Genomic DNA, 26884 nt, shown 5'->3' with positions numbered 1-26884 from the left:
CACTTTGTGCTTTGTTATCCTCAAGGCTTCAACGACTCAGCGTGATAATGTTTACTTCCGTTATTACTACTTGCAGTTCTTATGTAAAATTTTCAAGAAAAAAAGTACTAGTAATAAAACTGAATTTCGTACGATATAACGTGTAAAGTCACACAATGTATGACCTGCTGTATGATGACAGGCAGCAGGTATTTACTTGCGAAATAAGTAAATAAATATTACTACTTACGGCTTTGCTTTTCCTCCTACCCCTGTAACAACGAGGCATAAAGCAATGGATTGTGACTTTTGCCATGCGCGCCTCGCCATGGGCGCGCGGAAAGATGCTCGCAAACAGGGAAAGTGCGACACGGAAAGCGTCTAGACCGGGTGTAAACGCCGAGGAAAATGCGCGCGTCCGGTGTGGTCTAGTGGCTAGGATACCTGGCTTTCACCCAGGAGGCCCGGGTTCGATTCCCGGTACCGGAACGGAATTTTTCGGAAAAAGTCACGACAAGTTTTGACCCTGCGAAAGGCTGTTTCACGTCCTCCTCGCATTATACCTACTGGTCATAAACGTCAGCTGAAAACAGTCGAGAGAAACGGGCACGCAATGAAATTACTACGAGCAGCGGAATAAAGGGAGAAGAGACGCTGGTCCACTGTTGGACTGCTACCATAGAAATGTTACATGGCAATACGCAGAGCAATTCCCGCGAAGCGATGGAAGACTCTCTGCACCGAGGCCCGTTAGCTCAGTCGGTTAGAGCGTCGTGCTAATAACGCGAAGGTCGTGGGTTCGATCCCCCCACGGGCCACTACGATTTCACTCTTCCAAAAAGGCAACGCCGATTTCGGCGGGGAAGTATGGTAACAAAGAAATCGTCACATTGTGTGCGAGCTGATAGGGGACCAGAACGCGACTTGTCGGGACGCGCTAAAACACTTCACTGGTCACAGCACGGTGAACACACAGTTCCTCGTCCGATCACCGCTACTGCGCGAAGCTGGGCGTTGTCAGTGCTTGGGCGGGTGACCGCCTGCGAACACAGGGCACTGCCGACAGTTTCAATTCGTATTTCTCTTTCCTCTTCGGTTTCGGAGCTGCAGCGCTATTCGGTCAAGGGCACTGGCGCCACATTTTGCCTCTCGGTATGCCAAGTCGCGCCGTGCGGCCACAGTGAAATGAAGGAGCGTGTTGTAAAATTTTCAACAAAGAAAAAAAAAAAAAAAAAGAAATGTACTAGTAATAAAACTGAATTTGTCTGACAGAACATGTAACATCAAACAATACATGATAACAGGCAGCAGGTATTTACTTGAGGCATAAGTAACGTGGTGGCCGCCTCGCCATACCTCTCTCAGTCGTTTCGCGTACTTGTCCTCTTGATATAGGCCGATTGGAGAGCGTCAGCTCTCGCGTCAGCTGAGCTAAGTCGAGACAAGTCGAGACTCAAGGGGAATCGACGCACACACTATAGGGTGGCCTGCAGCGAGTAAGAGGGCGAAAGAAACATTAATTTAAAGACGCGTGGCAAAAGTACTCATACGCAAAAGTAAAAAGCCGGCTGCGGTGGCCGGGAATCGAACCCGGATCAACTGCTTGGAAGGCAACTATGCTGACCATTACACCACCACCGCACGGTTTCCGGCCGCGCACGGCGCGCTGTGTCTGCTTCCCGCCTGTCGGCGGCGGCTCAAGGTGGTCGTAGCTGTAGGCGCATTACGGGGTAGGCGAGCGCATCCAGACAGCGTCTCTACGCACATTTCGCGTCCTTTGGCAAGAGTCGTCGCGTGCGTGCGCCGCAAGAGTACTTAGGCGATCGCGTTCGGGCGTCATTTTTAAGCAGTGCAGTGCAGTTCAGGATTCAGCGTGTGTAGCATTCTCTCGAGAGGATGCGACGGCGCTGGACGGCAGTCCCACTTTCCCCTCAGACGTCTGCCGCGGAAAGCACCAGGAAGCTGTGAACTAGCTGAGCATCGGTGGTTCAGTGGTAGAATGCTCGCCTGCCACGCGGGCGGCCCGGGTTCGATTCCCGGCCGATGCATCATTTTGTTTTTTCTCCGATAGTGGTGCTGCGTGTCTTTCGCACTCGAACTGCGTGAGCCATGAGAATGAACCGCGGGATTTCCGTGTGGGAATAACCAAACATGCAGCGCGCACGACTGCTCGTTTCGACTGTTGTGCGCTATTGTACATACTGGCGTCGGCCTAGCATCACAAGTTGCCTGTCGCGCCGGGAATGCACGTGTAGCAACAGAAAAAAATGAGCCAGGAAGTGCAGACTCTCTACCACTGGTATTTGGTACTTACCGAGATTCCAGAAGGCGTGGCGATCACCTGCCTCGGTAGCGCAGTAGGCAGCGCGTAAGTCTCATAATCTTAAGGTCGTGAGTTCGATCCTCACCCGGGGCATTTAATTTACTTTCGTCCACAGCTAAATCGACGGCTCTGGGGTTTGCGAAGGAGCGAAACACTTTGTGCTTTGTTATCCTCAAGGCTTCAACGACTCAGCGTGATAATGTTTACTTCCCGTTATTACTACTTGCAGTTCTTATGTAAAATTTTCAAGAAAAAAAGTACTAGTAATAAAACTGAATTTCGTACGATATAACGTGTAAAGTCACACAATGTATGACCTGCTGTATGATGACAGGCAGCAGGTATTTACTTGCGAAATAAGTAAATAAATATTACTACTTACGGCTTTGCTTTTCCTCCTACCCCTGTAACAACGAGGCATAAAGCAATGGATTGTGACTTTTGCCATGCGCGCCTCGCCATGGGCGCGCGGAAAGATGCTCGCAAACAGGGAAAGTGCGACACGGAAAGCGTCTAGACCGGGTGTAAACGCCGAGGAAAATGCGCGCGTCCGGTGTGGTCTAGTGGCTAGGATACCTGGCTTTCACCCAGGAGGCCCGGGTTCGATTCCCGGTACCGGAACGGAATTTTTCGGAAAAAGTCACGACAAGTTTTGACCCTGCGAAAGGCTGTTTCACGTCCTCCTCGCATTATACCTACTGGTTCATAAACGTCAGCTGAAAACAGTCGAGAGAAACGGGCACGCAATGAAATTACTACGAGCAGCGGAATAAAGGGAGAAGAGACGCTGGTCCACTGTTGGACTGCTACCATAGAAATGTTACATGGCAATACGCAGAGCAATTCCCGCGAAGCGATGGAAGACTCTCTGCACCGAGGCCCGTTAGCTCAGTCGGTTAGAGCGTCGTGCTAATAACGCGAAGGTCGTGGGTTCGATCCCCCCACGGGCCACTACGATTTCACTCTTCCAAAAAGGCAACGCCGATTTCGGCGGGGAAGTATGGTAACAAAGAAATCGTCACATTGTGTGCGAGCTGATAGGGGACCAGAACGCGACTTGTCGGGACGCGCTAAAACACTTCACTGGTCACAGCACGGTGAACACACAGTTCCTCGTCCGATCACCGCTACTGCGCGAAGCTGGGCGTTGTCAGTGCTTGGGCGGGTGACCGCCTGCGAACACAGGGCACTGCCGACAGTTTCAATTCGTATTTCTCTTTCCTCTTCGGTTTCGGAGCTGCAGCGCTATTCGGTCAAGGGCACTGGCGCCACATTTTGCCTCTCGGTATGCCAAGTCGCGCCGTGCGGCCACAGTGAAATGAAGGAGCGTGTTGTAAAATTTTCAACAAAGAAAAAAAAAAAAAAAAAAGAAATGTACTAGTAATAAAACTGAATTTGTCTGACAGAACATGTAACATCAAACAATACATGATAACAGGCAGCAGGTATTTACTTGAGGCATAAGTAACGTGGTGGCCGCCTCGCCATACCTCTCTCAGTCGTTTCGCGTACTTGTCCTCTTGATATAGGCCGATTGGAGAGCGTCAGCTCTCGCGTCAGCTGAGCTAAGTCGAGACAAGTCGAGACTCAAGGGGAATCGACGCACACACTATAGGGTGGCCTGCAGCGAGTAAGAGGGCGAAAGAAACATTAATTTAAAGACGCGTGGCAAAAGTACTCATACGCAAAAGTAAAAAGCCGGCTGCGGTGGCCGGGAATCGAACCCGGATCAACTGCTTGGAAGGCAACTATGCTGACCATTACACCACCACCGCACGGTTTCCGGCCGCGCACGGCGCGCTGTGTCTGCTTCCCGCCTGTCGGCGGCGGCTCAAGGTGGTCGTAGCTGTAGGCGCATTACGGGGTAGGCGAGCGCATCCAGACAGCGTCTCTACGCACATTTCGCGTCCTTTGGCAAGAGTCGTCGCGTGCGTGCGCCGCAAGAGTACTTAGGCGATCGCGTTCGGGCGTCATTTTTAAGCAGTGCAGTGCAGTTCAGGATTCAGCGTGTGTAGCATTCTCTCGAGAGGATGCGACGGCGCTGGACGGCAGTCCCACTTTCCCCTCAGACGTCTGCCGCGGAAAGCACCAGGAAGCTGTGAACTAGCTGAGCATCGGTGGTTCAGTGGTAGAATGCTCGCCTGCCACGCGGGCGGCCCGGGTTCGATTCCCGGCCGATGCATCATTTTGTTTTTTCTCCGATAGTGGTGCTGCGTGTCTTTCGCACTCGAACTGCGTGAGCCATGAGAATGAACCGCGGGATTTCCGTGTGGGAATAACCAAACATGCAGCGCGCACGACTGCTCGTTTCGACTGTTGTGCGCTATTGTACATACTGGCGTCGGCCTAGCATCACAAGTTGCCTGTCGCGCCGGGAATGCACGTGTAGCAACAGAAAAAAATGAGCCAGGAAGTGCAGACTCTCTACCACTGGTATTTGGTACTTACCGAGATTCCAGAAGGCGTGGCGATCACCTGCCTCGGTAGCGCAGTAGGCAGCGCGTAAGTCTCATAATCTTAAGGTCGTGAGTTCGATCCTCACCCGGGGCATTTAATTTACTTTCGTCCACAGCTAAATCGACGGCTCTGGGGTTTGCGAAGGAGCGAAACACTTTGTGCTTTGTTATCCTCAAGGCTTCAACGACTCAGCGTGATAATGTTTACTTCCCGTTATTACTACTTGCAGTTCTTATGTAAAATTTTCAAGAAAAAAAGTACTAGTAATAAAACTGAATTTCGTACGATATAACGTGTAAAGTCACACAATGTATGACCTGCTGTATGATGACAGGCAGCAGGTATTTACTTGCGAAATAAGTAAATAAATATTACTACTTACGGCTTTGCTTTTCCTCCTACCCCTGTAACAACGAGGCATAAAGCAATGGATTGTGACTTTTGCCATGCGCGCCTCGCCATGGGCGCGCGGAAAGATGCTCGCAAACAGGGAAAGTGCGACACGGAAAGCGTCTAGACCGGGTGTAAACGCCGAGGAAAATGCGCGCGTCCGGTGTGGTCTAGTGGCTAGGATACCTGGCTTTCACCCAGGAGGCCCGGGTTCGATTCCCGGTACCGGAACGGAATTTTTCGGAAAAAGTCACGACAAGTTTTGACCCTGCGAAAGGCTGTTTCACGTCCTCCTCGCATTATACCTACTGGTTCATAAACGTCAGCTGAAAACAGTCGAGAGAAACGGGCACGCAATGAAATTACTACGAGCAGCGGAATAAAGGGAGAAGAGACGCTGGTCCACTGTTGGACTGCTACCATAGAAATGTTACATGGCAATACGCAGAGCAATTCCCGCGAAGCGATGGAAGACTCTCTGCACCGAGGCCCGTTAGCTCAGTCGGTTAGAGCGTCGTGCTAATAACGCGAAGGTCGTGGGTTCGATCCCCCCACGGGCCACTACGATTTCACTCTTCCAAAAAGGCAACGCCGATTTCGGCGGGGAAGTATGGTAACAAAGAAATCGTCACATTGTGTGCGAGCTGATAGGGGACCAGAACGCGACTTGTCGGGACGCGCTAAAACACTTCACTGGTCACAGCACGGTGAACACACAGTTCCTCGTCCGATCACCGCTACTGCGCGAAGCTGGGCGTTGTCAGTGCTTGGGCGGGTGACCGCCTGCGAACACAGGGCACTGCCGACAGTTTCAATTCGTATTTCTCTTTCCTCTTCGGTTTCGGAGCTGCAGCGCTATTCGGTCAAGGGCACTGGCGCCACATTTTGCCTCTCGGTATGCCAAGTCGCGCCGTGCGGCCACAGTGAAATGAAGGAGCGTGTTGTAAAATTTTCAACAAAGAAAAAAAAAAAAAAAAGAGAAATGTACTAGTAATAAAACTGAATTTGTCTGACAGAACATGTAACATCAGACAATACATGATAACAGGCAGCAGGTATTTACTTGAGGCATAAGTAACGTGGTGGCCGCCTCGCCATACCTCTCTCAGTCGTTTCGCGTGCTTGTCCTCTTGATATAGGCCGATTGGAGAGCGTCAGCTCTCGCGTCAGCTGAGCTAAGTCGAGACAAGTCGAGACTCAAGGGGAATCGACGCACACACTATAGGGTGGCCTGCAGCGAGTAAGAGGGCGAAAGAAACATTAATTTAAAGACGCGTGGCAAAAGTACTCATACGCAAAAGTAAAAAGCCGGCTGCGGTGGCCGGGAATCGAACCCGGATCAACTGCTTGGAAGGCAACTATGCTGACCATTACACCACCACCGCACGGTTTCCGTCCGCGCACGGCGCGCTGTGTCTGCTTCCCGCCTGTCGGCGGCGGCTCAAGGTGGTCGTAGCTGTAGGCGCATTACGGGGTAGGCGAGCGCATCCAGACAGCGTCTCTACGCACATTTCGCGTCCTTTGGCAAGAGTCGTCGCGTGCGTGCGCCGCAAGAGTACTTAGGCGATCGCGTTCGGGCGTCATTTTTAAGCAGTGCAGTGCAGTTCAGGATTCAGCGTGTGTAGCATTCTCTCGAGAGGATGCGACGGCGCTGGACGGCAGTCCCACTTTCCCCTCAGACGTCTGCCGCGGAAAGCACCAGGAAGCTGTGAACTAGCTGAGCATCGGTGGTTCAGTGGTAGAATGCTCGCCTGCCACGCGGGCGGCCCGGGTTCGATTCCCGGCCGATGCATCATTTTGTTTTTTCTCCGATAGTGGTGCTGCGTGTCTTTCGCACTCGAACTGCGTGAGCCATGAGAATGAACCGCGGGATTTCCGTGTGGGAATAACCAAACATGCAGCGCGCACGACTGCTCGTTTCGACTGTTGTGCGCTATTGTACATACTGGCGTCGGCCTAGCATCACAAGTTGCCTGTCGCGCCGGGAATGCACGTGTAGCAACAGAAAAAAATGAGCCAGGAAGTGCAGACTCTCTACCACTGGTATTTGGTACTTACCGAGATTCCAGAAGGCGTGGCGATCACCTGCCTCGGTAGCGCAGTAGGCAGCGCGTAAGTCTCATAATCTTAAGGTCGTGAGTTCGATCCTCACCCGGGGCATTTAATTTACTTTCGTCCACAGCTAAATCGACGGCTCTGGGGTTTGCGAAGGAGCGAAACACTTTGTGCTTTGTTATCCTCAAGGCTTCAACGACTCAGCGTGATAATGTTTACTTCCCGTTATTACTACTTGCAGTTCTTATGTAAAATTTTCAAGAAAAAAAGTACTAGTAATAAAACTGAATTTCGTACGATATAACGTGTAAAGTCACACAATGTATGACCTGCTGTATGATGACAGGCAGCAGGTATTTACTTGCGAAATAAGTAAATAAATATTACTACTTACGGCTTTGCTTTTCCTCCTACCCCTGTAACAACGAGGCATAAAGCAATGGATTGTGACTTTTGCCATGCGCGCCTCGCCATGGGCGCGCGGAAAGATGCTCGCAAACAGGGAAAGTGCGACACGGAAAGCGTCTAGACCGGGTGTAAACGCCGAGAAAAATGCGCGCGTCCGGTGTGGTCTAGTGGCTAGGATACCTGGCTTTCACCCAGGAGGCCCGGGTTCGATTCCCGGTACCGGAACGGAATTTTTCGGAAAAAGTCACGACAAGTTTTGACCCTGCGAAAGGCTGTTTCACGTCCTCCTCGCATTATACCTACTGGTTCATAAACGTCAGCTGAAAACAGTCGAGAGAAACGGGCACGCAATGAAATTACTACGAGCAGCGGAATAAAGGGAGAAGAGACGCTGGTCCACTGTTGGACTGCTACCATAGAAATGTTACATGGCAATACGCAGAGCAATTCCCGCGAAGCGATGGAAGACTCTCTGCACCGAGGCCCGTTAGCTCAGTCGGTTAGAGCGTCGTGCTAATAACGCGAAGGTCGTGGGTTCGATCCCCCCACGGGCCACTACGATTTCACTCTTCCAAAAAGGCAACGCCGATTTCGGCGGGGAAGTATGGTAACAAAGAAATCGTCACATTGTGTGCGAGCTGATAGGGGACCAGAACGCGACTTGTCGGGACGCGCTAAAACACTTCACTGGTCACAGCACGGTGAACACACAGTTCCTCGTCCGATCACCGCTACTGCGCGAAGCTGGGCGTTGTCAGTGCTTGGGCGGGTGACCGCCTGCGAACACAGGGCACTGCCGACAGTTTCAATTCGTATTTCTCTTTCCTCTTCGGTTTCGGAGCTGCAGCGCTATTCGGTCAAGGGCACTGGCGCCACATTTTGCCTCTCGGTATGCCAAGTCGCGCCGTGCGGCCACAGTGAAATGAAGGAGCGTGTTGTAAAATTTTCAACAAAGAAAAAAAAAAAAAAAAAAAGAAATGTACTAGTAATAAAACTGATTTTGTCTGACAGAACATGTAACATCAAACAATACATGATAACAGGCAGCAGGTATTTACTTGAGGCATAAGTAACGTGGTGGCCGCCTCGCCATACCTCTCTCAGTCGTTTCGCGTACTTGTCCTCTTGATATAGGCCGATTGGAGAGCGTCAGCTCTCGCGTCAGCTGAGCTAAGTCGAGACAAGTCGAGACTCAAGGGGAATCGACGCACACACTATAGGGTGGCCTGCAGCGAGTAAGAGGGCGAAAGAAACATTAATTTAAAGACGCGTGGCAAAAGTACTCATACGCAAAAGTAAAAAGCCGGCTGCGGTGGCCGGGAATCGAACCCGGATCAACTGCTTGGAAGGCAACTATGCTGACCATTACACCACCACCGCACGGTTTCCGGCCGCGCACGGCGCGCTGTGTCTGCTTCCCGCCTGTCGGCGGCGGCTCAAGGTGGTCGTAGCTGTAGGCGCATTACGGGGTAGGCGAGCGCATCCAGACAGCGTCTCTACGCACATTTCGCGTCCTTTGGCAAGAGTCGTCGCGTGCGTGCGCCGCAAGAGTACTTAGGCGATCGCGTTCGGGCGTCATTTTTAAGCAGTGCAGTGCAGTTCAGGATTCAGCGTGTGTAGCATTCTCTCGAGAGGATGCGACGGCGCTGGACGGCAGTCCCACTTTCCCCTCAGACGTCTGCCGCGGAAAGCACCAGGAAGCTGTGAACTAGCTGAGCATCGGTGGTTCAGTGGTAGAATGCTCGCCTGCCACGCGGGCGGCCCGGGTTCGATTCCCGGCCGATGCATCATTTTGTTTTTTCTCCGATAGTGGTGCTGCGTGTCTTTCGCACTCGAACTGCGTGAGCCATGAGAATGAACCGCGGGATTTCCGTGTGGGAATAACCAAACATGCAGCGCGCACGACTGCTCGTTTCGACTGTTGTGCGCTATTGTACATACTGGCGTCGGCCTAGCATCACAAGTTGCCTGTCGCGCCGGGAATGCACGTGTAGCAACAGAAAAAAATGAGCCAGGAAGTGCAGACTCTCTACCACTGGTATTTGGTACTTACCGAGATTCCAGAAGGCGTGGCGATCACCTGCCTCGGTAGCGCAGTAGGCAGCGCGTAAGTCTCATAATCTTAAGGTCGTGAGTTCGATCCTCACCCGGGGCATTTAATTTACTTTCGTCCACAGCTAAATCGACGGCTCTGGGGTTTGCGAAGGAGCGAAACACTTTGTGCTTTGTTATCCTCAAGGCTTCAACGACTCAGCGTGATAATGTTTACTTCCCGTTATTACTACTTGCAGTTCTTATGTAAAATTTTCAAGAAAAAAAGTACTAGTAATAAAACTGAATTTCGTACGATATAACGTGTAAAGTCACACAATGTATGACCTGCTGTATGATGACAGGCAGCAGGTATTTACTTGCGAAATAAGTAAATAAATATTACTACTTACGGCTTTGCTTTTCCTCCTACCCCTGTAACAACGAGGCATAAAGCAATGGATTGTGACTTTTGCCATGCGCGCCTCGCCATGGGCGCGCGGAAAGATGCTCGCAAACAGGGAAAGTGCGACACGGAAAGCGTCTGGACCGGGTGTAAACGCCGAGGAAAATGCGCGCGTCCGGTGTGGTCTAGTGGCTAGGATACCTGGCTTTCACCCAGGAGGCCCGGGTTCGATTCCCGGTACCGGAACGGAATTTTTCGGAAAAAGTCACGACAAGTTTTGACCCTGCGAAAGGCTGTTTCACGTCCTCCTCGCATTATACCTACTGGTTCATAAACGTCAGCTGAAAACAGTCGAGAGAAACGGGCACGCAATGAAATTACTACGAGCAGCGGAATAAAGGGAGAAGAGACGCTGGTCCACTGTTGGACTGCTACCATAGAAATGTTACATGGCAATACGCAGAGCAATTCCCGCGAAGCGATGGAAGACTCTCTGCACCGAGGCCCGTTAGCTCAGTCGGTTAGAGCGTCGTGCTAATAACGCGAAGGTCGTGGGTTCGATCCCCCCACGGGCCACTACGATTTCACTCTTCCAAAAAGGCAACGCCGATTTCGGCGGGGAAGTATGGTAACAAAGAAATCGTCACATTGTGTGCGAGCTGATAGGGGACCAGAACGCGACTTGTCGGGACGCGCTAAAACACTTCACTGGTCACAGCACGGTGAACACACAGTTCCTCGTCCGATCACCGCTACTGCGCGAAGCTGGGCGTTGTCAGTGCTTGGGCGGGTGACCGCCTGCGAACACAGGGCACTGCCGACAGTTTCAATTCGTATTTCTCTTTCCTCTTCGGTTTCGGAGCTGCAGCGCTATTCGGTCAAGGGCACTGGCGCCACATTTTGCCTCTCGGTATGCCAAGTCGCGCCGTGCGGCCACAGTGAAATGAAGGAGCGTGTTGTAAAATTTTCAACAAAGAAAAAAAAAAAAAAAAAAGAAATGTACTAGTAATAAAACTGAATTTGTCTGACAGAACATGTAACATCAGACAATACATGATAACAGGCAGCAGGTATTTACTTGAGGCATAAGTAACGTGGTGGCCGCCTCGCCATACCTCTCTCAGTCGTTTCGCGTGCTTGTCCTCTTGATATAGGCCGATTGGAGAGCGTCAGCTCTCGCGTCAGCTGAGCTAAGTCGAGACAAGTCGAGACTCAAGGGGAATCGACGCACACACTATAGGGTGGCCTGCAGCGAGTAAGAGGGCGAAAGAAACATTAATTTAAAGACGCGTGGCAAAAGTACTCATACGCAAAAGTAAAAAGCCGGCTGCGGTGGCCGGGAATCGAACCCGGATCAACTGCTTGGAAGGCAACTATGCTGACCATTACACCACCACCGCACGGTTTCCGTCCGCGCACGGCGCGCTGTGTCTGCTTCCCGCCTGTCGGCGGCGGCTCAAGGTGGTCGTAGCTGTAGGCGCATTACGGGGTAGGCGAGCGCATCCAGACAGCGTCTCTACGCACATTTCGCGTCCTTTGGCAAGAGTCGTCGCGTGCGTGCGCCGCAAGAGTACTTAGGCGATCGCGTTCGGGCGTCATTTTTAAGCAGTGCAGTGCAGTTCAGGATTCAGCGTGTGTAGCATTCTCTCGAGAGGATGCGACGGCGCTGGACGGCAGTCCCACTTTCCCCTCAGACGTCTGCCGCGGAAAGCACCAGGAAGCTGTGAACTAGCTGAGCATCGGTGGTTCAGTGGTAGAATGCTCGCCTGCCACGCGGGCGGCCCGGGTTCGATTCCCGGCCGATGCATCATTTTGTTTTTTCTCCGATAGTGGTGCTGCGTGTCTTTCGCACTCGAACTGCGTGAGCCATGAGAATGAACCGCGGGATTTCCGTGTGGGAATAACCAAACATGCAGCGCGCACGACTGCTCGTTTCGACTGTTGTGCGCTATTGTACATACTGGCGTCGGCCTAGCATCACAAGTTGCCTGTCGCGCCGGGAATGCACGTGTAGCAACAGAAAAAAATGAGCCAGGAAGTGCAGACTCTCTACCACTGGTATTTGGTACTTACCGAGATTCCAGAAGGCGTGGCGATCGCCTGCCTCGGTAGCGCAGTAGGCAGCGCGTAAGTCTCATAATCTTAAGGTCGTGAGTTCGATCCTCACCCGGGGCATTTAATTTACTTTCGTCCACAGCTAAATCGACGGCTCTGGGGTTTGCGAAGGAGCGAAACACTTTGTGCTTTGTTATCCTCAAGGCTTCAACGACTCAGCGTGATAATGTTTACTTCCCGTTATTACTACTTGCAGTTCTTATGTAAAATTTTCAAGAAAAAAAGTACTAGTAATAAAACCGAATTTCGTACGATATAACGTGTAAAGTCACACAATGTATGACCTGCTGTATGATGACAGGCAGCAGGTATTTACTTGCGAAATAAGTAAATAAATATTACTACTTACGGCTTTGCTTTTCCTCCTACCCCTGTAACAACGAGGCATAAAGCAATGGATTGTGACTTTTGCCATGCGCGCCTCGCCATGGGCGCGCGGAAAGATGCTCGCAAACAGGGAAAGTGCGACACGGAAAGCGTCTGGACCGGGTGTAAACGCCGAGGAAAATGCGCGCGTCCGGTGTGGTCTAGTGGCTAGGATACCTGGCTTTCACCCAGGAGGCCCGGGTTCGATTCCCGGTACCGGAACGGAATTTTTCGGAAAAAGTCACGACAAGTTTTGACCCTGCGAAAGGCTGTTTCACGTCCTCCTCGCATTATACCTACTGGTTCATAAACGTCAGCTGAAAACAGTCGAGAGAAACGGGCACGCAATGAAGTTACTACGAGCAGCGGAATAAAGGGAGAAGAGACGCTGGTCCACTGTTGGACTGCTACCATAGAAATGTTACATGGCAATACGCAGAGCAATTCCCGCGAAGCGATGGAAGACTCTCTGCACCGAGGCCCGTTAGCTCAGTCGGTTAGAGCGTCGTGCTAATAACGCGAAGGTCGTGGGTTCGATCCCCCCACGGGCCACTACGATTTCACTCTTCCAAAAAGGCAACGCCGATTTCGGCGGGGAAGTATGGTAACAAAGAAATCGTCACATTGTGTGCGAGCTGATAGGGGACCAGAACGCGACTTGTCGGGACGCGCTAAAACACTTCACTGGTCACAGCACGGTGAACACACAGTTCCTCGTCCGATCACCGCTACTGCGCGAAGCTGGGCGTTGTCAGTGCTTGGGCGGGTGACCGCCTGCGAACACAGGGCACTGCCGACAGTTTCAATTCGTATTTCTCTTTCCTCTTCGGTTTCGGAGCTGCAGCGCTATTCGGTCAAGGGCACTGGCGCCACATTTTGCCTCTCGGTATGCCAAGTCGCGCCGTGCGGCCACAGTGAAATGAAGGAGCGTGTTGTAAAATTTTCAACAAAGAAAAAAAAAAAAAAAAGAGAAATGTACTAGTAATAAAACTGAATTTGTCTGACAGAACATGTAACATCAGACAATACATGATAACAGGCAGCAGGTATTTACTTGAGGCATAAGTAACGTGGTGGCCGCCTCGCCATACCTCTCTCAGTCGTTTCGCGTGCTTGTCCTCTTGATATAGGCCGATTGGAGAGCGTCAGCTCTCGCGTCAGCTGAGCTAAGTCGAGACAAGTCGAGACTCAAGGGGAATCGACGCACACACTATAGGGTGGCCTGCAGCGAGTAAGAGGGCGAAAGAAACACTAATTTAAAGACGCGTGGCAAAAGTACTCATACGCAAAAGTAAAAAGCCGGCTGCGGTGGCCGGGAATCGAACCTGGATCAACTGCTTGGAAGGCAACTATGCTGACCATTACACCACCACCGCACGGTTTCCGTCCGCGCACGGCGCGCTGTGTCTGCTTCCCGCCTGTCGGCGGCGGCTCAAGGTGGTCGTAGCTGTAGGCGCATTACGGGGTAGGCGAGCGCATCCAGACAGCGTCTCTACGCACATTTCGCGTCCTTTGGCAAGAGTCGTCGCGTGCGTGCGCCGCAAGAGTACTTAGGCGATCGCGTTCGGGCGTCATTTTTAAGCAGTGCAGTGCAGTTCAGGATTCAGCGTGTGTAGCATTCTCTCGAGAGGATGCGACGGCGCTGGACGGCAGTCCCACTTTCCCCTCAGACGTCTGCCGCGGAAAGCACCAGGAAGCTGTGAACTAGCTGAGCATCGGTGGTTCAGTGGTAGAATGCTCGCCTGCCACGCGGGCGGCCCGGGTTCGATTCCCGGCCGATGCATCATTTTGTTTTTTCTCCGATAGTGGTGCTGCGTGTCTTTCGCACTCGAACTGCGTGAGCCATGAGAATGAACCGCGGGATTTCCGTGTGGGAATAACCAAACATGCAGCGCGCACGACTGCTCGTTTCGACTGTTGTGCGCTATTGTACATACTGGCGTCGGCCTAGCATCACAAGTTGCCTGTCGCGCCGGGAATGCACGTGTAGCAACAGAAAAAAATGAGCCAGGAAGTGCAGACTCTCTACCACTGGTATTTGGTACTTACCGAGATTCCAGAAGGCGTGGCGATCACCTGCCTCGGTAGCGCAGTAGGCAGCGCGTAAGTCTCATAATCTTAAGGTCGTGAGTTCGATCCTCACCCGGGGCATTTAATTTACTTTCGTCCACAGCTAAATCGACGGCTCTGGGGTTTGCGAAGGAGCGAAACACTTTGTGCTTTGTTATCCTCAAGGCTTCAACGACTCAGCGTGATAATGTTTACTTCCCGTTATTACTACTTGCAGTTCTTATGTAAAATTTTCAAGAAAAAAAGTACTAGTAATAAAACTGAATTTCGTACGATATAACGTGTAAAGTCACACAATGTATGACCTGCTGTATGATGACAGGCAGCAGGTATTTACTTGCGAAATAAGTAAATAAATATTACTACTTACGGCTTTGCTTTTCCTCCTACCCCTGTAACAACGAGGCATAAAGCAATGGATTGTGACTTTTGCCATGCGCGCCTCGCCATGGGCGCGCGGAAAGATGCTCGCAAACAGGGAAAGTGCGACACGGAAAGCGTCTGGACCGGGTGTAAACGCCGAGGAAAATGCGCGCGTCCGGTGTGGTCTAGTGGCTAGGATACCTGGCTTTCACCCAGGAGGCCCGGGTTCGATTCCCGGTACCGGAACGGAATTTTTCGGAAAAAGTCACGACAAGTTTTGACCCTGCGAAAGGCTGTTTCACGTCCTCCTCGCATTATACCTACTGGTTCATAAACGTCAGCTGAAAACAGTCGAGAGAAACGGGCACGCAATGAAATTACTACGAGCAGCGGAATAAAGGGAGAAGAGACGCTGGTCCACTGTTGGACTGCTACCATAGAAATGTTACATGGCAATACGCAGAGCAATTCCCGCGAAGCGATGGAAGACTCTCTGCACCGAGGCCCGTTAGCTCAGTCGGTTAGAGCGTCGTGCTAATAACGCGAAGGTCGTGGGTTCGATCCCCCCACGGGCCACTACGATTTCACTCTTCCAAAAAGGCAACGCCGATTTCGGCGGGGAAGTATGGTAACAAAGAAATCGTCACATTGTGTGCGAGCTGATAGGGGACCAGAACGCGACTTGTCGGGACGCGCTAAAACACTTCACTGGTCACAGCACGGTGAACACACAGTTCCTCGTCCGATCACCGCTACTGCGCGAAGCTGGGCGTTGTCAGTGCTTGGGCGGGTGACCGCCTGCGAACACAGGGCACTGCCGACAGTTTCAATTCGTATTTCTCTTTCCTCTTCGGTTTCGGAGCTGCAGCGCTATTCGGTCAAGGGCACTGGCGCCACATTTTGCCTCTCGGTATGCCAAGTCGCGCCGTGCGGCCACAGTGAAATGAAGGAGCGTGTTGTAAAATTTTCAACAAAGAAAAAAAAAAAAAAAAAAGAAATGTACTAGTAATAAAACTGAATTTGTCTGACAGAACATGTAACATCAGACAATACATGATAACAGGCAGCAGGTATTTACTTGAGGCATAAGTAACGTGGTGGCCGCCTCGCCATACCTCTCTCAGTCGTTTCGCGTGCTTGTCCTCTTGATATAGGCCGATTGGAGAGCGTCAGCTCTCGCGTCAGCTGAGCTAAGTCGAGACAAGTCGAGACTCAAGGGGAATCGACGCACACACTATAGGGTGGCCTGCAGCGAGTAAGAGGGCGAAAGAAACATTAATTTAAAGACGCGTGGCAAAAGTACTCATACGCAAAAGTAAAAAGCCGGCTGCGGTGGCCGGGAATCGAACCCGGATCAACTGCTTGGAAGGCAACTATGCTGACCATTACACCACCACCGCACGGTTTCCGTCCGCGCACGGCGCGCTGTGTCTGCTTCCCGCCTGTCGGCGGCGGCTCAAGGTGGTCGTAGCTGTAGGCGCATTACGGGGTAGGCGAGCGCATCCAGACAGCGTCTCTACGCACATTTCGCGTCCTTTGGCAAGAGTCGTCGCGTGCGTGCGCCGCAAGAGTACTTAGGCGATCGCGTTCGGGCGTCATTTTTAAGCAGTGCAGTGCAGTTCAGGATTCAGCGTGTGTAGCATTCTCTCGAGAGGATGCGACGGCGCTGGACGGCAGTCCCACTTTCCCCTCAGACGTCTGCCGCGGAAAGCACCAGGAAGCTGTGAACTAGCTGAGCATCGGTGGTTCAGTGGTAGAATGCTCGCCTGCCACGCGGGCGGCCCGGGTTCGATTCCCGGCCGATGCATCATTTTGTTTTTTCTCCGATAGTGGTGCTGCGTGTCTTTCGCACTCGAACTGCGTGAGCCATGAGAATGAACCGCGGGATTTCCGTGTGGGAATAACCAAACATGCAGCGCGCACGACTGCTCGTTTCGACTGTTGTGCGCTATTGTACATACTGGCGTCGGCCTAGCATCACAAGTTGCCTGTCGCGCCGGGAATGCACGTGTAGCAACAGAAAAAAATGAGCCAGGAAGTGCAGACTCTCTACCACTGGTATTTGGTACTTACCGAGATTCCAGAAGGCGTGGCGATCACCTGCCTCGGTAGCGCAGTAGGCAGCGCGTAAGTCTCATAATCTTAAGGTCGTGAGTTCGATCCTCACCCGGGGCATTTAATTTACTTTCGTCCACAGCTAAATCGACGGCTCTGGGGTTTGCGAAGGAGCGAAACACTTTGTGCTTTGTTATCCTCAAGGCTTCAACGACTCAGCGTGATAATGTTTACTTCCCGTTATTACTACTTGCAGTTCTTATGTAAAATTTTCAAGAAAAAAAGTACTAGTAATAAAACTGAATTTCGTACGATATAACGTGTAAAGTCACACAATGTATGACCTGCTGTATGATGACAGGCAGCAGGTATTTACTTGCGAAATAAGTAAATAAATATTACTACTTACGGCTTTGCTTTTCCTCCTACCCCTGTAACAACGAGGCATAAAGCAATGGATTGTGACTTTTGCCATGCGCGCCTCGCCATGGGCGCGCGGAAAGATGCTCGCAAACAGGGAAAGTGCGACACGGAAAGCGTCTGGACCGGGTGTAAACGCCGAGGAAAATGCGCGCGTCCGGTGTGGTCTAGTGGCTAGGATACCTGGCTTTCACCCAGGAGGCCCGGGTTCGATTCCCGGTACCGGAACGGAATTTTTCGGAAAAAGTCACGACAAGTTTTGACCCTGCGAAAGGCTGTTTCACGTCCTCCTCGCATTATACCTACTGGTTCATAAACGTCAGCTGAAAACAGTCGAGAGAAACGGGCACGCAATGAAATTACTACGAGCAGCGGAATAAAGGGAGAAGAGACGCTGGTCCACTGTTGGACTGCTACCATAGAAATGTTACATGGCAATACGCAGAGCAATTCCCGCGAAGCGATGGAAGACTCTCTGCACCGAGGCCCGTTAGCTCAGTCGGTTAGAGCGTCGTGCTAATAACGCGAAGGTCGTGGGTTCGATCCCCCCACGGGCCACTACGATTTCACTCTTCCAAAAAGGCAACGCCGATTTCGGCGGGGAAGTATGGTAACAAAGAAATCGTCACATTGTGTGCGAGCTGATAGGGGACCAGAACGCGACTTGTCGGGACGCGCTAAAACACTTCACTGGTCACAGCACGGTGAACACACAGTTCCTCGTCCGATCACCGCTACTGCGCGAAGCTGGGCGTTGTCAGTGCTTGGGCGGGTGACCGCCTGCGAACACAGGGCACTGCCGACAGTTTCAATTCGTATTTCTCTTTCCTCTTCGGTTTCGGAGCTGCAGCGCTATTCGGTCAAGGGCACTGGCGCCACATTTTGCCTCTCGGTATGCCAAGTCGCGCCGTGCGGCCACAGTGAAATGAAGGAGCGTGTTGTAAAATTTTCAACAAAGAAAAAAAAAAAAAAAAAGAAATGTACTAGTAATAAAACTGAATTTGTCTGACAGAACATGTAACATCAGACAATACATGATAACAGGCAGCAGGTATTTACTTGAGGCATAAGTAACGTGGTGGCCGCCTCGCCATACCTCTCTCAGTCGTTTCGCGTGCTTGTCCTCTTGATATAGGCCGATTGGAGAGCGTCAGCTCTCGCGTCAGCTGAGCTAAGTCGAGACAAGTCGAGACTCAAGGGGAATCGACGCACACACTATAGGGTGGCCTGCAGCGAGTAAGAGGGCGAAAGAAACATTAATTTAAAGACGCGTGGCAAAAGTACTCATACGCAAAAGTAAAAAGCCGGCTGCGGTGGCCGGGAATCGAACCCGGATCAACTGCTTGGAAGGCAACTATGCTGACCATTACACCACCACCGCACGGTTTCCGTCCGCGCACGGCGCGCTGTGTCTGCTTCCCGCCTGTCGGCGGCGGCTCAAGGTGGTCGTAGCTGTAGGCGCATTACGGGGTAGGCGAGCGCATCCAGACAGCGTCTCTACGCACATTTCGCGTCCTTTGGCAAGAGTCGTCGCGTGCGTGCGCCGCAAGAGTACTTAGGCGATCGCGTTCGGGCGTCATTTTTAAGCAGTGCAGTGCAGTTCAGGATTCAGCGTGTGTAGCATTCTCTCGAGAGGATGCGACGGCGCTGGACGGCAGTCCCACTTTCCCCTCAGACGTCTGCCGCGGAAAGCACCAGGAAGCTGTGAACTAGCTGAGCATCGGTGGTTCAGTGGTAGAATGCTCGCCTGCCACGCGGGCGGCCCGGGTTCGATTCCCGGCCGATGCATCATTTTGTTTTTTCTCCGATAGTGGTGCTGCGTGTCTTTCGCACTCGAACTGCGTGAGCCATGAGAATGAACCGCGGGATTTCCGTGTGGGAATAACCAAACATGCAGCGCGCACGACTGCTCGTTTCGACTGTTGTGCGCTATTGTACATACTGGCGTCGGCCTAGCATCACAAGTTGCCTGTCGCGCCGGGAATGCACGTGTAGCAACAGAAAAAAATGAGCCAGGAAGTGCAGACTCTCTACCACTGGTATTTGGTACTTACCGAGATTCCAGAAGGCGTGGCGATCACCTGCCTCGGTAGCGCAGTAGGCAGCGCGTAAGTCTCATAATCTTAAGGTCGTGAGTTCGATCCTCACCCGGGGCATTTAATTTACTTTCGTCCACAGCTAAATCGACGGCTCTGGGGTTTGCGAAGGAGCGAAACACTTTGTGCTTTGTTATCCTCAAGGCTTCAACGACTCAGCGTGATAATGTTTACTTCCCGTTATTACTACTTGCAGTTCTTATGTAAAATTTTCAAGAAAAAAAGTACTAGTAATAAAACTGAATTTCGTACGATATAACGTGTAAAGTCACACAATGTATGACCTGCTGTATGATGACAGGCAGCAGGTATTTACTTGCGAAATAAGTAAATAAATATTACTACTTACGGCTTTGCTTTTCCTCCTACCCCTGTAACAACGAGGCATAAAGCAATGGATTGTGACTTTTGCCATGCGCGCCTCGCCATGGGCGCGCGGAAAGATGCTCGCAAACAGGGAAAGTGCGACACGGAAAGCGTCTGGACCGGGTGTAAACGCCGAGGAAAATGCGCGCGTCCGGTGTGGTCTAGTGGCTAGGATACCTGGCTTTCACCCAGGAGGCCCGGGTTCGATTCCCGGTACCGGAACGGAATTTTTCGGAAAAAGTCACGACAAGTTTTGACCCTGCGAAAGGCTGTTTCACGTCCTCCTCGCATTATACCTACTGGTTCATAAACGTCAGCTGAAAACAGTCGAGAGAAACGGGCACGCAATGAAATTACTACGAGCAGCGGAATAAAGGGAGAAGAGACGCTGGTCCACTGTTGGACTGCTACCATAGAAATGTTACATGGCAATACGCAGAGCAATTCCCGCGAAGCGATGGAAGACTCTCTGCACCGAGGCCCGTTAGCTCAGTCGGTTAGAGCGTCGTGCTAATAACGCGAAGGTCGTGGGTTCGATCCCCCCACGGGCCACTACGATTTCACTCTTCCAAAAAGGCAACGCCGATTTCGGCGGGGAAGTATGGTAACAAAGAAATCGTCACATTGTGTGCGAGCTGATAGGGGACCAGAACGCGACTTGTCGGGACGCGCTAAAACACTTCACTGGTCACAGCACGGTGAACACACAGTTCCTCGTCCGATCACCGCTACTGCGCGAAGCTGGGCGTTGTCAGTGCTTGGGCGGGTGACCGCCTGCGAACACAGGGCACTGCCGACAGTTTCAATTCGTATTTCTCTTTCCTCTTCGGTTTCGGAGCTGCAGCGCTATTCGGTCAAGGGCACTGGCGCCACATTTTGCCTCTCGGTATGCCAAGTCGCGCCGTGCGGCCACAGTGAAATGAAGGAGCGTGTTGTAAAATTTTCAACAAAGAAAAAAAAAAAAAAAAAAGAAATGTACTAGTAATAAAACTGAATTTGTCTGACAGAACATGTAACATCAGACAATACATGATAACAGGCAGCAGGTATTTACTTGAGGCATAAGTAACGTGGTGGCCGCCTCGCCATACCTCTCTCAGTCGTTTCGCGTGCTTGTCCTCTTGATATAGGCCGATTGGAGAGCGTCAGCTCTCGCGTCAGCTGAGCTAAGTCGAGACAAGTCGAGACTCAAGGGGAATCGACGCACACACTATAGGGTGGCCTGCAGCGAGTAAGAGGGCGAAAGAAACATTAATTTAAAGACGCGTGGCAAAAGTACTCATACGCAAAAGTAAAAAGCCGGCTGCGGTGGCCGGGAATCGAACCCGGATCAACTGCTTGGAAGGCAACTATGCTGACCATTACACCACCACCGCACGGTTTCCGTCCGCGCACGGCGCGCTGTGTCTGCTTCCCGCCTGTCGGCGGCGGCTCAAGGTGGTCGTAGCTGTAGGCGCATTACGGGGTAGGCGAGCGCATCCAGACAGCGTCTCTACGCACATTTCGCGTCCTTTGGCAAGAGTCGTCGCGTGCGTGCGCCGCAAGAGTACTTAGGCGATCGCGTTCGGGCGTCATTTTTAAGCAGTGCAGTGCAGTTCAGGATTCAGCGTGTGTAGCATTCTCTCGAGAGGATGCGACGGCGCTGGACGGCAGTCCCACTTTCCCCTCAGACGTCTGCCGCGGAAAGCACCAGGAAGCTGTGAACTAGCTGAGCATCGGTGGTTCAGTGGTAGAATGCTCGCCTGCCACGCGGGCGGCCCGGGTTCGATTCCCGGCCGATGCATCATTTTGTTTTTTCTCCGATAGTGGTGCTGCGTGTCTTTCGCACTCGAACTGCGTGAGCCATGAGAATGAACCGCGGGATTTCCGTGTGGGAATAACCAAACATGCAGCGCGCACGACTGCTCGTTTCGACTGTTGTGCGCTATTGTACATACTGGCGTCGGCCTAGCATCACAAGTTGCCTGTCGCGCCGGGAATGCACGTGTAGCAACAGAAAAAAATGAGCCAGGAAGTGCAGACTCTCTACCACTGGTATTTGGTACTTACCGAGATTCCAGAAGGCGTGGCGATCACCTGCCTCGGTAGCGCAGTAGGCAGCGCGTAAGTCTCATAATCTTAAGGTCGTGAGTTCGATCCTCACCCGGGGCATTTAATTTACTTTCGTCCACAGCTAAATCGACGGCTCTGGGGTTTGCGAAGGAGCGAAACACTTTGTGCTTTGTTATCCTCAAGGCTTCAACGACTCAGCGTGATAATGTTTACTTCCCGTTATTACTACTTGCAGTTCTTATGTAAAATTTTCAAGAAAAAAAGTACTAGTAATAAAACTGAATTTCGTACGATATAACGTGTAAAGTCACACAATGTATGACCTGCTGTATGATGACAGGCAGCAGGTATTTACTTGCGAAATAAGTAAATAAATATTACTACTTACGGCTTTGCTTTTCCTCCTACCCCTGTAACAACGAGGCATAAAGCAATGGATTGTGACTTTTGCCATGCGCGCCTCGCCATGGGCGCGCGGAAAGATGCTCGCAAACAGGGAAAGTGCGACACGGAAAGCGTCTGGACCGGGTGTAAACGCCGAGGAAAATGCGCGCGTCCGGTGTGGTCTAGTGGCTAGGATACCTGGCTTTCACCCAGGAGGCCCGGGTTCGATTCCCGGTACCGGAACGGAATTTTTCGGAAAAAGTCACGACAAGTTTTGACCCTGCGAAAGGCTGTTTCACGTCCTCCTCGCATTATACCTACTGGTTCATAAACGTCAGCTGAAAACAGTCGAGAGAAACGGGCACGCAATGAAATTACTACGAGCAGCGGAATAAAGGGAGAAGAGACGCTGGTCCACTGTTGGACTGCTACCATAGAAATGTTACATGGCAATACGCAGAGCAATTCCCGCGAAGCGATGGAAGACTCTCTGCACCGAGGCCCGTTAGCTCAGTCGGTTAGAGCGTCGTGCTAATAACGCGAAGGTCGTGGGTTCGATCCCCCCACGGGCCACTACGATTTCACTCTTCCAAAAAGGCAACGCCGATTTCGGCGGGGAAGTATGGTAACAAAGAAATCGTCACATTGTGTGCGAGCTGATAGGGGACCAGAACGCGACTTGTCGGGACGCGCTAAAACACTTCACTGGTCACAGCACGGTGAACACACAGTTCCTCGTCCGATCACCGCTACTGCGCGAAGCTGGGCGTTGTCAGTGCTTGGGCGGGTGACCGCCTGCGAACACAGGGCACTGCCGACAGTTTCAATTCGTATTTCTCTTTCCTCTTCGGTTTCGGAGCTGCAGCGCTATTCGGTCAAGGGCACTGGCGCCACATTTTGCCTCTCGGTATGCCAAGTCGCGCCGTGCGGCCACAGTGAAATGAAGGAGCGTGTTGTAAAATTTTCAACAAAGAAAAAAAAAAAAAAAAAGAAATGTACTAGTAATAAAACTGAATTTGTCTGACAGAACATGTAACATCAGACAATACATGATAACAGGCAGCAGGTATTTACTTGAGGCATAAGTAACGTGGTGGCCGCCTCGCCATACCTCTCTCAGTCGTTTCGCGTGCTTGTCCTCTTGATATAGGCCGATTGGAGAGCGTCAGCTCTCGCGTCAGCTGAGCTAAGTCGAGACAAGTCGAGACTCAAGGGGAATCGACGCACACACTATAGGGTGGCCTGCAGCGAGTAAGAGGGCGAAAGAAACATTAATTTAAAGACGCGTGGCAAAAGTACTCATACGCAAAAGTAAAAAGCCGGCTGCGGTGGCCGGGAATCGAACCCGGATCAACTGCTTGGAAGGCAACTATGCTGACCATTACACCACCACCGCACGGTTTCCGTCCGCGCACGGCGCGCTGTGTCTGCTTCCCGCCTGTCGGCGGCGGCTCAAGGTGGTCGTAGCTGTAGGCGCATTACGGGGTAGGCGAGCGCATCCAGACAGCGTCTCTACGCACATTTCGCGTCCTTTGGCAAGAGTCGTCGCGTGCGTGCGCCGCAAGAGTACTTAGGCGATCGCGTTCGGGCGTCATTTTTAAGCAGTGCAGTGCAGTTCAGGATTCAGCGTGTGTAGCATTCTCTCGAGAGGATGCGACGGCGCTGGACGGCAGTCCCACTTTCCCCTCAGACGTCTGCCGCGGAAAGCACCAGGAAGCTGTGAACTAGCTGAGCATCGGTGGTTCAGTGGTAGAATGCTCGCCTGCCACGCGGGCGGCCCGGGTTCGATTCCCGGCCGATGCATCATTTTGTTTTTTCTCCGATAGTGGTGCTGCGTGTCTTTCGCACTCGAACTGCGTGAGCCATGAGAATGAACCGCGGGATTTCCGTGTGGGAATAACCAAACATGCAGCGCGCACGACTGCTCGTTTCGACTGTTGTGCGCTATTGTACATACTGGCGTCGGCCTAGCATCACAAGTTGCCTGTCGCGCCGGGAATGCACGTGTAGCAACAGAAAAAAATGAGCCAGGAAGTGCAGACTCTCTACCACTGGTATTTGGTACTTACCGAGATTCCAGAAGGCGTGGCGATCACCTGCCTCGGTAGCGCAGTAGGCAGCGCGTAAGTCTCATAATCTTAAGGTCGTGAGTTCGATCCTCACCCGGGGCATTTAATTTACTTTCGTCCACAGCTAAATCGACGGCTCTGGGGTTTGCGAAGGAGCGAAACACTTTGTGCTTTGTTATCCTCAAGGCTTCAACGACTCAGCGTGATAATGTTTACTTCCCGTTATTACTACTTGCAGTTCTTATGTAAAATTTTCAAGAAAAAAAGTACTAGTAATAAAACTGAATTTCGTACGATATAACGTGTAAAGTCACACAATGTATGACCTGCTGTATGATGACAGGCAGCAGGTATTTACTTGCGAAATAAGTAAATAAATATTACTACTTACGGCTTTGCTTTTCCTCCTACCCCTGTAACAACGAGGCATAAAGCAATGGATTGTGACTTTTGCCATGCGCGCCTCGCCATGGGCGCGCGGAAAGATGCTCGCAAACAGGGAAAGTGCGACACGGAAAGCGTCTGGACCGGGTGTAAACGCGAGGAAAATGCGCGCGTCCGGTGTGGTCTAGTGGCTAGGATACCTGGCTTTCACCCAGGAGGCCCGGGTTCGATTCCCGGTACCGGAACGGAATTTTTCGGAAAAAGTCACGACAAGTTTTGACCCTGCGAAAGGCTGTTTCACGTCCTCCTCGCATTATACCTACTGGTTCATAAACGTCAGCTGAAAACAGTCGAGAGAAACGGGCACGCAATGAAATTACTACGAGCAGCGGAATAAAGGGAGAAGAGACGCTGGTCCACTGTTGGACTGCTACCATAGAAATGTTACATGGCAATACGCAGAGCAATTCCCGCGAAGCGATGGAAGACTCTCTGCACCGAGGCCCGTTAGCTCAGTCGGTTAGAGCGTCGTGCTAATAACGCGAAGGTCGTGGGTTCGATCCCCCCACGGGCCACTACGATTTCACTCTTCCAAAAAGGCAACGCCGATTTCGGCGGGGAAGTATGGTAACAAAGAAATCGTCACATTGTGTGCGAGCTGATAGGGGACCAGAACGCGACTTGTCGGGACGCGCTAAAACACTTCACTGGTCACAGCACGGTGAACACACAGTTCCTCGTCCGATCACCGCTACTGCGCGAAGCTGGGCGTTGTCAGTGCTTGGGCGGGTGACCGCCTGCGAACACAGGGCACTGCCGACAGTTTCAATTCGTATTTCTCTTTCCTCTTCGGTTTCGGAGCTGCAGCGCTATTCGGTCAAGGGCACTGGCGCCACATTTTGCCTCTCGGTATGCCAAGTCGCGCCGTGCGGCCACAGTGAAATGAAGGAGCGTGTTGTAAAATTTTCAACAAAGAAAAAAAAAAAAAAAAAAGAAATGTACTAGTAATAAAACTGAATTTGTCTGACAGAACATGTAACATCAGACAATACATGATAACAGGCAGCAGGTATTTACTTGAGGCATAAGTAACGTGGTGGCCGCCTCGCCATACCTCTCTCAGTCGTTTCGCGTGCTTGTCCTCTTGATATAGGCCGATTGGAGAGCGTCAGCTCTCGCGTCAGCTGAGCTAAGTCGAGACAAGTCGAGACTCAAGGGGAATCGACGCACACACTATAGGGTGGCCTGCAGCGAGTAAGAGGGCGAAAGAAACATTAATTTAAAGACGCGTGGCAAAAGTACTCATACGCAAAAGTAAAAAGCCGGCTGCGGTGGCCGGGAATCGAACCCGGATCAACTGCTTGGAAGGCAACTATGCTGACCATTACACCACCACCGCACGCTTTCCGTCCGCGCACGGCGCGCTGTGTCTGCTTCCCGCCTGTCGGCGGCGGCTCAAGGTGGTCGTAGCTGTAGGCGCATTACGGGGTAGGCGAGCGCATCCAGACAGCGTCTCTACGCACATTTCGCGTCCTTTGGCAAGAGTCGTCGCGTGCGTGCGCCGCAAGAGTACTTAGGCGATCGCGTTCGGGCGTCATTTTTAAGCAGTGCAGTGCAGTTCAGGATTCAGCGTGTGTAGCATTCTCTCGAGAGGATGCGACGGCGCTGGACGGCAGTCCCACTTTCCCCTCAGACGTCTGCCGCGGAAAGCACCAGGAAGCTGTGAACTAGCTGAGCATCGGTGGTTCAGTGGTAGAATGCTCGCCTGCCACGCGGGCGGCCCGGGTTCGATTCCCGGCCGATGCATCATTTTGTTTTTTCTCCGATAGTGGTGCTGCGTGTCTTTCGCACTCGAACTGCGTGAGCCATGAGAATGAACCGCGGGATTTCCGTGTGGGAATAACCAAACATGCAGCGCGCACGACTGCTCGTTTCGACTGTTGTGCGCTATTGTACATACTGGCGTCGGCCTAGCATCACAAGTTGCCTGTCGCGCCGGGAATGCACGTGTAGCAACAGAAAAAAATGAGCCAGGAAGTGCAGACTCTCTACCACTGGTATTTGGTACTTACCGAGATTCCAGAAGGCGTGGCGA

General features: G+C 51.8%; 54 non-coding genes across 54 annotated transcripts; 43 read left to right on the top strand and 11 right to left on the bottom strand.

Annotated features, from left to right (window-relative positions):
* Positions 1 to 396: 396 nt before the first annotated feature.
* Positions 397 to 468, top strand: Trnae-uuc (transfer RNA glutamic acid (anticodon UUC)). Its single transcript has one exon. It is a non-coding gene; the product is annotated as a tRNA-Glu (tRNA).
* A 255-nt stretch (positions 469 to 723) lies between these two features.
* On the top strand, positions 724 to 797 carry Trnai-aau (transfer RNA isoleucine (anticodon AAU)). Its single transcript has one exon. It is a non-coding gene; the product is annotated as a tRNA-Ile (tRNA).
* Positions 798 to 1548: 751 nt separating this feature from the next.
* Positions 1549 to 1620, bottom strand: Trnag-ucc (transfer RNA glycine (anticodon UCC)). Its single transcript has one exon. It is a non-coding gene; the product is annotated as a tRNA-Gly (tRNA).
* A 336-nt stretch (positions 1621 to 1956) lies between these two features.
* Positions 1957 to 2027, top strand: Trnag-gcc (transfer RNA glycine (anticodon GCC)). The gene has a single exon. It is a non-coding gene; the product is annotated as a tRNA-Gly (tRNA).
* A 295-nt stretch (positions 2028 to 2322) lies between these two features.
* On the top strand, positions 2323 to 2395 carry Trnam-cau (transfer RNA methionine (anticodon CAU)). The gene has a single exon. It is a non-coding gene; the product is annotated as a tRNA-Met (tRNA).
* A 456-nt stretch (positions 2396 to 2851) lies between these two features.
* Positions 2852 to 2923, top strand: Trnae-uuc (transfer RNA glutamic acid (anticodon UUC)). Its single transcript has one exon. It is a non-coding gene; the product is annotated as a tRNA-Glu (tRNA).
* A 256-nt stretch (positions 2924 to 3179) lies between these two features.
* Trnai-aau (transfer RNA isoleucine (anticodon AAU)) lies at positions 3180 to 3253 on the top strand. The gene has a single exon. It is a non-coding gene; the product is annotated as a tRNA-Ile (tRNA).
* A 752-nt stretch (positions 3254 to 4005) lies between these two features.
* Positions 4006 to 4077, bottom strand: Trnag-ucc (transfer RNA glycine (anticodon UCC)). The gene has a single exon. It is a non-coding gene; the product is annotated as a tRNA-Gly (tRNA).
* Positions 4078 to 4413: 336 nt separating this feature from the next.
* On the top strand, positions 4414 to 4484 carry Trnag-gcc (transfer RNA glycine (anticodon GCC)). Its single transcript has one exon. It is a non-coding gene; the product is annotated as a tRNA-Gly (tRNA).
* A 295-nt stretch (positions 4485 to 4779) lies between these two features.
* Trnam-cau (transfer RNA methionine (anticodon CAU)) lies at positions 4780 to 4852 on the top strand. The gene has a single exon. It is a non-coding gene; the product is annotated as a tRNA-Met (tRNA).
* Positions 4853 to 5308: 456 nt separating this feature from the next.
* Trnae-uuc (transfer RNA glutamic acid (anticodon UUC)) lies at positions 5309 to 5380 on the top strand. Its single transcript has one exon. It is a non-coding gene; the product is annotated as a tRNA-Glu (tRNA).
* Positions 5381 to 5636: 256 nt separating this feature from the next.
* Positions 5637 to 5710, top strand: Trnai-aau (transfer RNA isoleucine (anticodon AAU)). Its single transcript has one exon. It is a non-coding gene; the product is annotated as a tRNA-Ile (tRNA).
* A 752-nt stretch (positions 5711 to 6462) lies between these two features.
* Positions 6463 to 6534, bottom strand: Trnag-ucc (transfer RNA glycine (anticodon UCC)). Its single transcript has one exon. It is a non-coding gene; the product is annotated as a tRNA-Gly (tRNA).
* A 336-nt stretch (positions 6535 to 6870) lies between these two features.
* Positions 6871 to 6941, top strand: Trnag-gcc (transfer RNA glycine (anticodon GCC)). The gene has a single exon. It is a non-coding gene; the product is annotated as a tRNA-Gly (tRNA).
* A 295-nt stretch (positions 6942 to 7236) lies between these two features.
* Trnam-cau (transfer RNA methionine (anticodon CAU)) lies at positions 7237 to 7309 on the top strand. Its single transcript has one exon. It is a non-coding gene; the product is annotated as a tRNA-Met (tRNA).
* Positions 7310 to 7765: 456 nt separating this feature from the next.
* Trnae-uuc (transfer RNA glutamic acid (anticodon UUC)) lies at positions 7766 to 7837 on the top strand. Its single transcript has one exon. It is a non-coding gene; the product is annotated as a tRNA-Glu (tRNA).
* A 256-nt stretch (positions 7838 to 8093) lies between these two features.
* On the top strand, positions 8094 to 8167 carry Trnai-aau (transfer RNA isoleucine (anticodon AAU)). Its single transcript has one exon. It is a non-coding gene; the product is annotated as a tRNA-Ile (tRNA).
* Positions 8168 to 8920: 753 nt separating this feature from the next.
* Positions 8921 to 8992, bottom strand: Trnag-ucc (transfer RNA glycine (anticodon UCC)). Its single transcript has one exon. It is a non-coding gene; the product is annotated as a tRNA-Gly (tRNA).
* A 336-nt stretch (positions 8993 to 9328) lies between these two features.
* Trnag-gcc (transfer RNA glycine (anticodon GCC)) lies at positions 9329 to 9399 on the top strand. Its single transcript has one exon. It is a non-coding gene; the product is annotated as a tRNA-Gly (tRNA).
* A 295-nt stretch (positions 9400 to 9694) lies between these two features.
* Positions 9695 to 9767, top strand: Trnam-cau (transfer RNA methionine (anticodon CAU)). The gene has a single exon. It is a non-coding gene; the product is annotated as a tRNA-Met (tRNA).
* A 456-nt stretch (positions 9768 to 10223) lies between these two features.
* On the top strand, positions 10224 to 10295 carry Trnae-uuc (transfer RNA glutamic acid (anticodon UUC)). Its single transcript has one exon. It is a non-coding gene; the product is annotated as a tRNA-Glu (tRNA).
* A 256-nt stretch (positions 10296 to 10551) lies between these two features.
* Positions 10552 to 10625, top strand: Trnai-aau (transfer RNA isoleucine (anticodon AAU)). Its single transcript has one exon. It is a non-coding gene; the product is annotated as a tRNA-Ile (tRNA).
* Positions 10626 to 11377: 752 nt separating this feature from the next.
* Positions 11378 to 11449, bottom strand: Trnag-ucc (transfer RNA glycine (anticodon UCC)). The gene has a single exon. It is a non-coding gene; the product is annotated as a tRNA-Gly (tRNA).
* Positions 11450 to 11785: 336 nt separating this feature from the next.
* Positions 11786 to 11856, top strand: Trnag-gcc (transfer RNA glycine (anticodon GCC)). Its single transcript has one exon. It is a non-coding gene; the product is annotated as a tRNA-Gly (tRNA).
* Positions 11857 to 12151: 295 nt separating this feature from the next.
* Trnam-cau (transfer RNA methionine (anticodon CAU)) lies at positions 12152 to 12224 on the top strand. The gene has a single exon. It is a non-coding gene; the product is annotated as a tRNA-Met (tRNA).
* Positions 12225 to 12680: 456 nt separating this feature from the next.
* Trnae-uuc (transfer RNA glutamic acid (anticodon UUC)) lies at positions 12681 to 12752 on the top strand. The gene has a single exon. It is a non-coding gene; the product is annotated as a tRNA-Glu (tRNA).
* A 256-nt stretch (positions 12753 to 13008) lies between these two features.
* Positions 13009 to 13082, top strand: Trnai-aau (transfer RNA isoleucine (anticodon AAU)). Its single transcript has one exon. It is a non-coding gene; the product is annotated as a tRNA-Ile (tRNA).
* A 752-nt stretch (positions 13083 to 13834) lies between these two features.
* Positions 13835 to 13906, bottom strand: Trnag-ucc (transfer RNA glycine (anticodon UCC)). Its single transcript has one exon. It is a non-coding gene; the product is annotated as a tRNA-Gly (tRNA).
* Positions 13907 to 14242: 336 nt separating this feature from the next.
* Positions 14243 to 14313, top strand: Trnag-gcc (transfer RNA glycine (anticodon GCC)). The gene has a single exon. It is a non-coding gene; the product is annotated as a tRNA-Gly (tRNA).
* Positions 14314 to 14608: 295 nt separating this feature from the next.
* Trnam-cau (transfer RNA methionine (anticodon CAU)) lies at positions 14609 to 14681 on the top strand. The gene has a single exon. It is a non-coding gene; the product is annotated as a tRNA-Met (tRNA).
* Positions 14682 to 15137: 456 nt separating this feature from the next.
* Positions 15138 to 15209, top strand: Trnae-uuc (transfer RNA glutamic acid (anticodon UUC)). Its single transcript has one exon. It is a non-coding gene; the product is annotated as a tRNA-Glu (tRNA).
* Positions 15210 to 15465: 256 nt separating this feature from the next.
* On the top strand, positions 15466 to 15539 carry Trnai-aau (transfer RNA isoleucine (anticodon AAU)). Its single transcript has one exon. It is a non-coding gene; the product is annotated as a tRNA-Ile (tRNA).
* Positions 15540 to 16291: 752 nt separating this feature from the next.
* Trnag-ucc (transfer RNA glycine (anticodon UCC)) lies at positions 16292 to 16363 on the bottom strand. The gene has a single exon. It is a non-coding gene; the product is annotated as a tRNA-Gly (tRNA).
* A 336-nt stretch (positions 16364 to 16699) lies between these two features.
* Positions 16700 to 16770, top strand: Trnag-gcc (transfer RNA glycine (anticodon GCC)). Its single transcript has one exon. It is a non-coding gene; the product is annotated as a tRNA-Gly (tRNA).
* A 295-nt stretch (positions 16771 to 17065) lies between these two features.
* On the top strand, positions 17066 to 17138 carry Trnam-cau (transfer RNA methionine (anticodon CAU)). Its single transcript has one exon. It is a non-coding gene; the product is annotated as a tRNA-Met (tRNA).
* A 456-nt stretch (positions 17139 to 17594) lies between these two features.
* On the top strand, positions 17595 to 17666 carry Trnae-uuc (transfer RNA glutamic acid (anticodon UUC)). The gene has a single exon. It is a non-coding gene; the product is annotated as a tRNA-Glu (tRNA).
* Positions 17667 to 17922: 256 nt separating this feature from the next.
* Positions 17923 to 17996, top strand: Trnai-aau (transfer RNA isoleucine (anticodon AAU)). Its single transcript has one exon. It is a non-coding gene; the product is annotated as a tRNA-Ile (tRNA).
* A 751-nt stretch (positions 17997 to 18747) lies between these two features.
* On the bottom strand, positions 18748 to 18819 carry Trnag-ucc (transfer RNA glycine (anticodon UCC)). The gene has a single exon. It is a non-coding gene; the product is annotated as a tRNA-Gly (tRNA).
* Positions 18820 to 19155: 336 nt separating this feature from the next.
* On the top strand, positions 19156 to 19226 carry Trnag-gcc (transfer RNA glycine (anticodon GCC)). The gene has a single exon. It is a non-coding gene; the product is annotated as a tRNA-Gly (tRNA).
* Positions 19227 to 19521: 295 nt separating this feature from the next.
* Positions 19522 to 19594, top strand: Trnam-cau (transfer RNA methionine (anticodon CAU)). Its single transcript has one exon. It is a non-coding gene; the product is annotated as a tRNA-Met (tRNA).
* Positions 19595 to 20050: 456 nt separating this feature from the next.
* Trnae-uuc (transfer RNA glutamic acid (anticodon UUC)) lies at positions 20051 to 20122 on the top strand. Its single transcript has one exon. It is a non-coding gene; the product is annotated as a tRNA-Glu (tRNA).
* A 256-nt stretch (positions 20123 to 20378) lies between these two features.
* Trnai-aau (transfer RNA isoleucine (anticodon AAU)) lies at positions 20379 to 20452 on the top strand. The gene has a single exon. It is a non-coding gene; the product is annotated as a tRNA-Ile (tRNA).
* A 752-nt stretch (positions 20453 to 21204) lies between these two features.
* Positions 21205 to 21276, bottom strand: Trnag-ucc (transfer RNA glycine (anticodon UCC)). The gene has a single exon. It is a non-coding gene; the product is annotated as a tRNA-Gly (tRNA).
* Positions 21277 to 21612: 336 nt separating this feature from the next.
* On the top strand, positions 21613 to 21683 carry Trnag-gcc (transfer RNA glycine (anticodon GCC)). Its single transcript has one exon. It is a non-coding gene; the product is annotated as a tRNA-Gly (tRNA).
* A 295-nt stretch (positions 21684 to 21978) lies between these two features.
* Trnam-cau (transfer RNA methionine (anticodon CAU)) lies at positions 21979 to 22051 on the top strand. The gene has a single exon. It is a non-coding gene; the product is annotated as a tRNA-Met (tRNA).
* A 456-nt stretch (positions 22052 to 22507) lies between these two features.
* Trnae-uuc (transfer RNA glutamic acid (anticodon UUC)) lies at positions 22508 to 22579 on the top strand. Its single transcript has one exon. It is a non-coding gene; the product is annotated as a tRNA-Glu (tRNA).
* A 256-nt stretch (positions 22580 to 22835) lies between these two features.
* On the top strand, positions 22836 to 22909 carry Trnai-aau (transfer RNA isoleucine (anticodon AAU)). The gene has a single exon. It is a non-coding gene; the product is annotated as a tRNA-Ile (tRNA).
* A 751-nt stretch (positions 22910 to 23660) lies between these two features.
* Trnag-ucc (transfer RNA glycine (anticodon UCC)) lies at positions 23661 to 23732 on the bottom strand. Its single transcript has one exon. It is a non-coding gene; the product is annotated as a tRNA-Gly (tRNA).
* Positions 23733 to 24068: 336 nt separating this feature from the next.
* On the top strand, positions 24069 to 24139 carry Trnag-gcc (transfer RNA glycine (anticodon GCC)). The gene has a single exon. It is a non-coding gene; the product is annotated as a tRNA-Gly (tRNA).
* Positions 24140 to 24434: 295 nt separating this feature from the next.
* Trnam-cau (transfer RNA methionine (anticodon CAU)) lies at positions 24435 to 24507 on the top strand. The gene has a single exon. It is a non-coding gene; the product is annotated as a tRNA-Met (tRNA).
* Positions 24508 to 24962: 455 nt separating this feature from the next.
* Trnae-uuc (transfer RNA glutamic acid (anticodon UUC)) lies at positions 24963 to 25034 on the top strand. Its single transcript has one exon. It is a non-coding gene; the product is annotated as a tRNA-Glu (tRNA).
* Positions 25035 to 25290: 256 nt separating this feature from the next.
* On the top strand, positions 25291 to 25364 carry Trnai-aau (transfer RNA isoleucine (anticodon AAU)). Its single transcript has one exon. It is a non-coding gene; the product is annotated as a tRNA-Ile (tRNA).
* A 752-nt stretch (positions 25365 to 26116) lies between these two features.
* Positions 26117 to 26188, bottom strand: Trnag-ucc (transfer RNA glycine (anticodon UCC)). Its single transcript has one exon. It is a non-coding gene; the product is annotated as a tRNA-Gly (tRNA).
* Positions 26189 to 26524: 336 nt separating this feature from the next.
* On the top strand, positions 26525 to 26595 carry Trnag-gcc (transfer RNA glycine (anticodon GCC)). Its single transcript has one exon. It is a non-coding gene; the product is annotated as a tRNA-Gly (tRNA).
* The last annotated feature ends 289 nt before the right edge of the window (positions 26596 to 26884 follow it).

Source organism: Schistocerca serialis, unplaced genomic scaffold, assembly GCF_023864345.2.
Source record: "Schistocerca serialis cubense isolate TAMUIC-IGC-003099 unplaced genomic scaffold, iqSchSeri2.2 HiC_scaffold_998, whole genome shotgun sequence".
Lineage (NCBI taxonomy): Eukaryota > Metazoa > Arthropoda > Insecta > Orthoptera > Acrididae > Schistocerca > Schistocerca serialis.
Note: the sequence above shows the minus strand (reverse complement) of the source record. Positions and strands in the feature narration are given on the sequence as shown.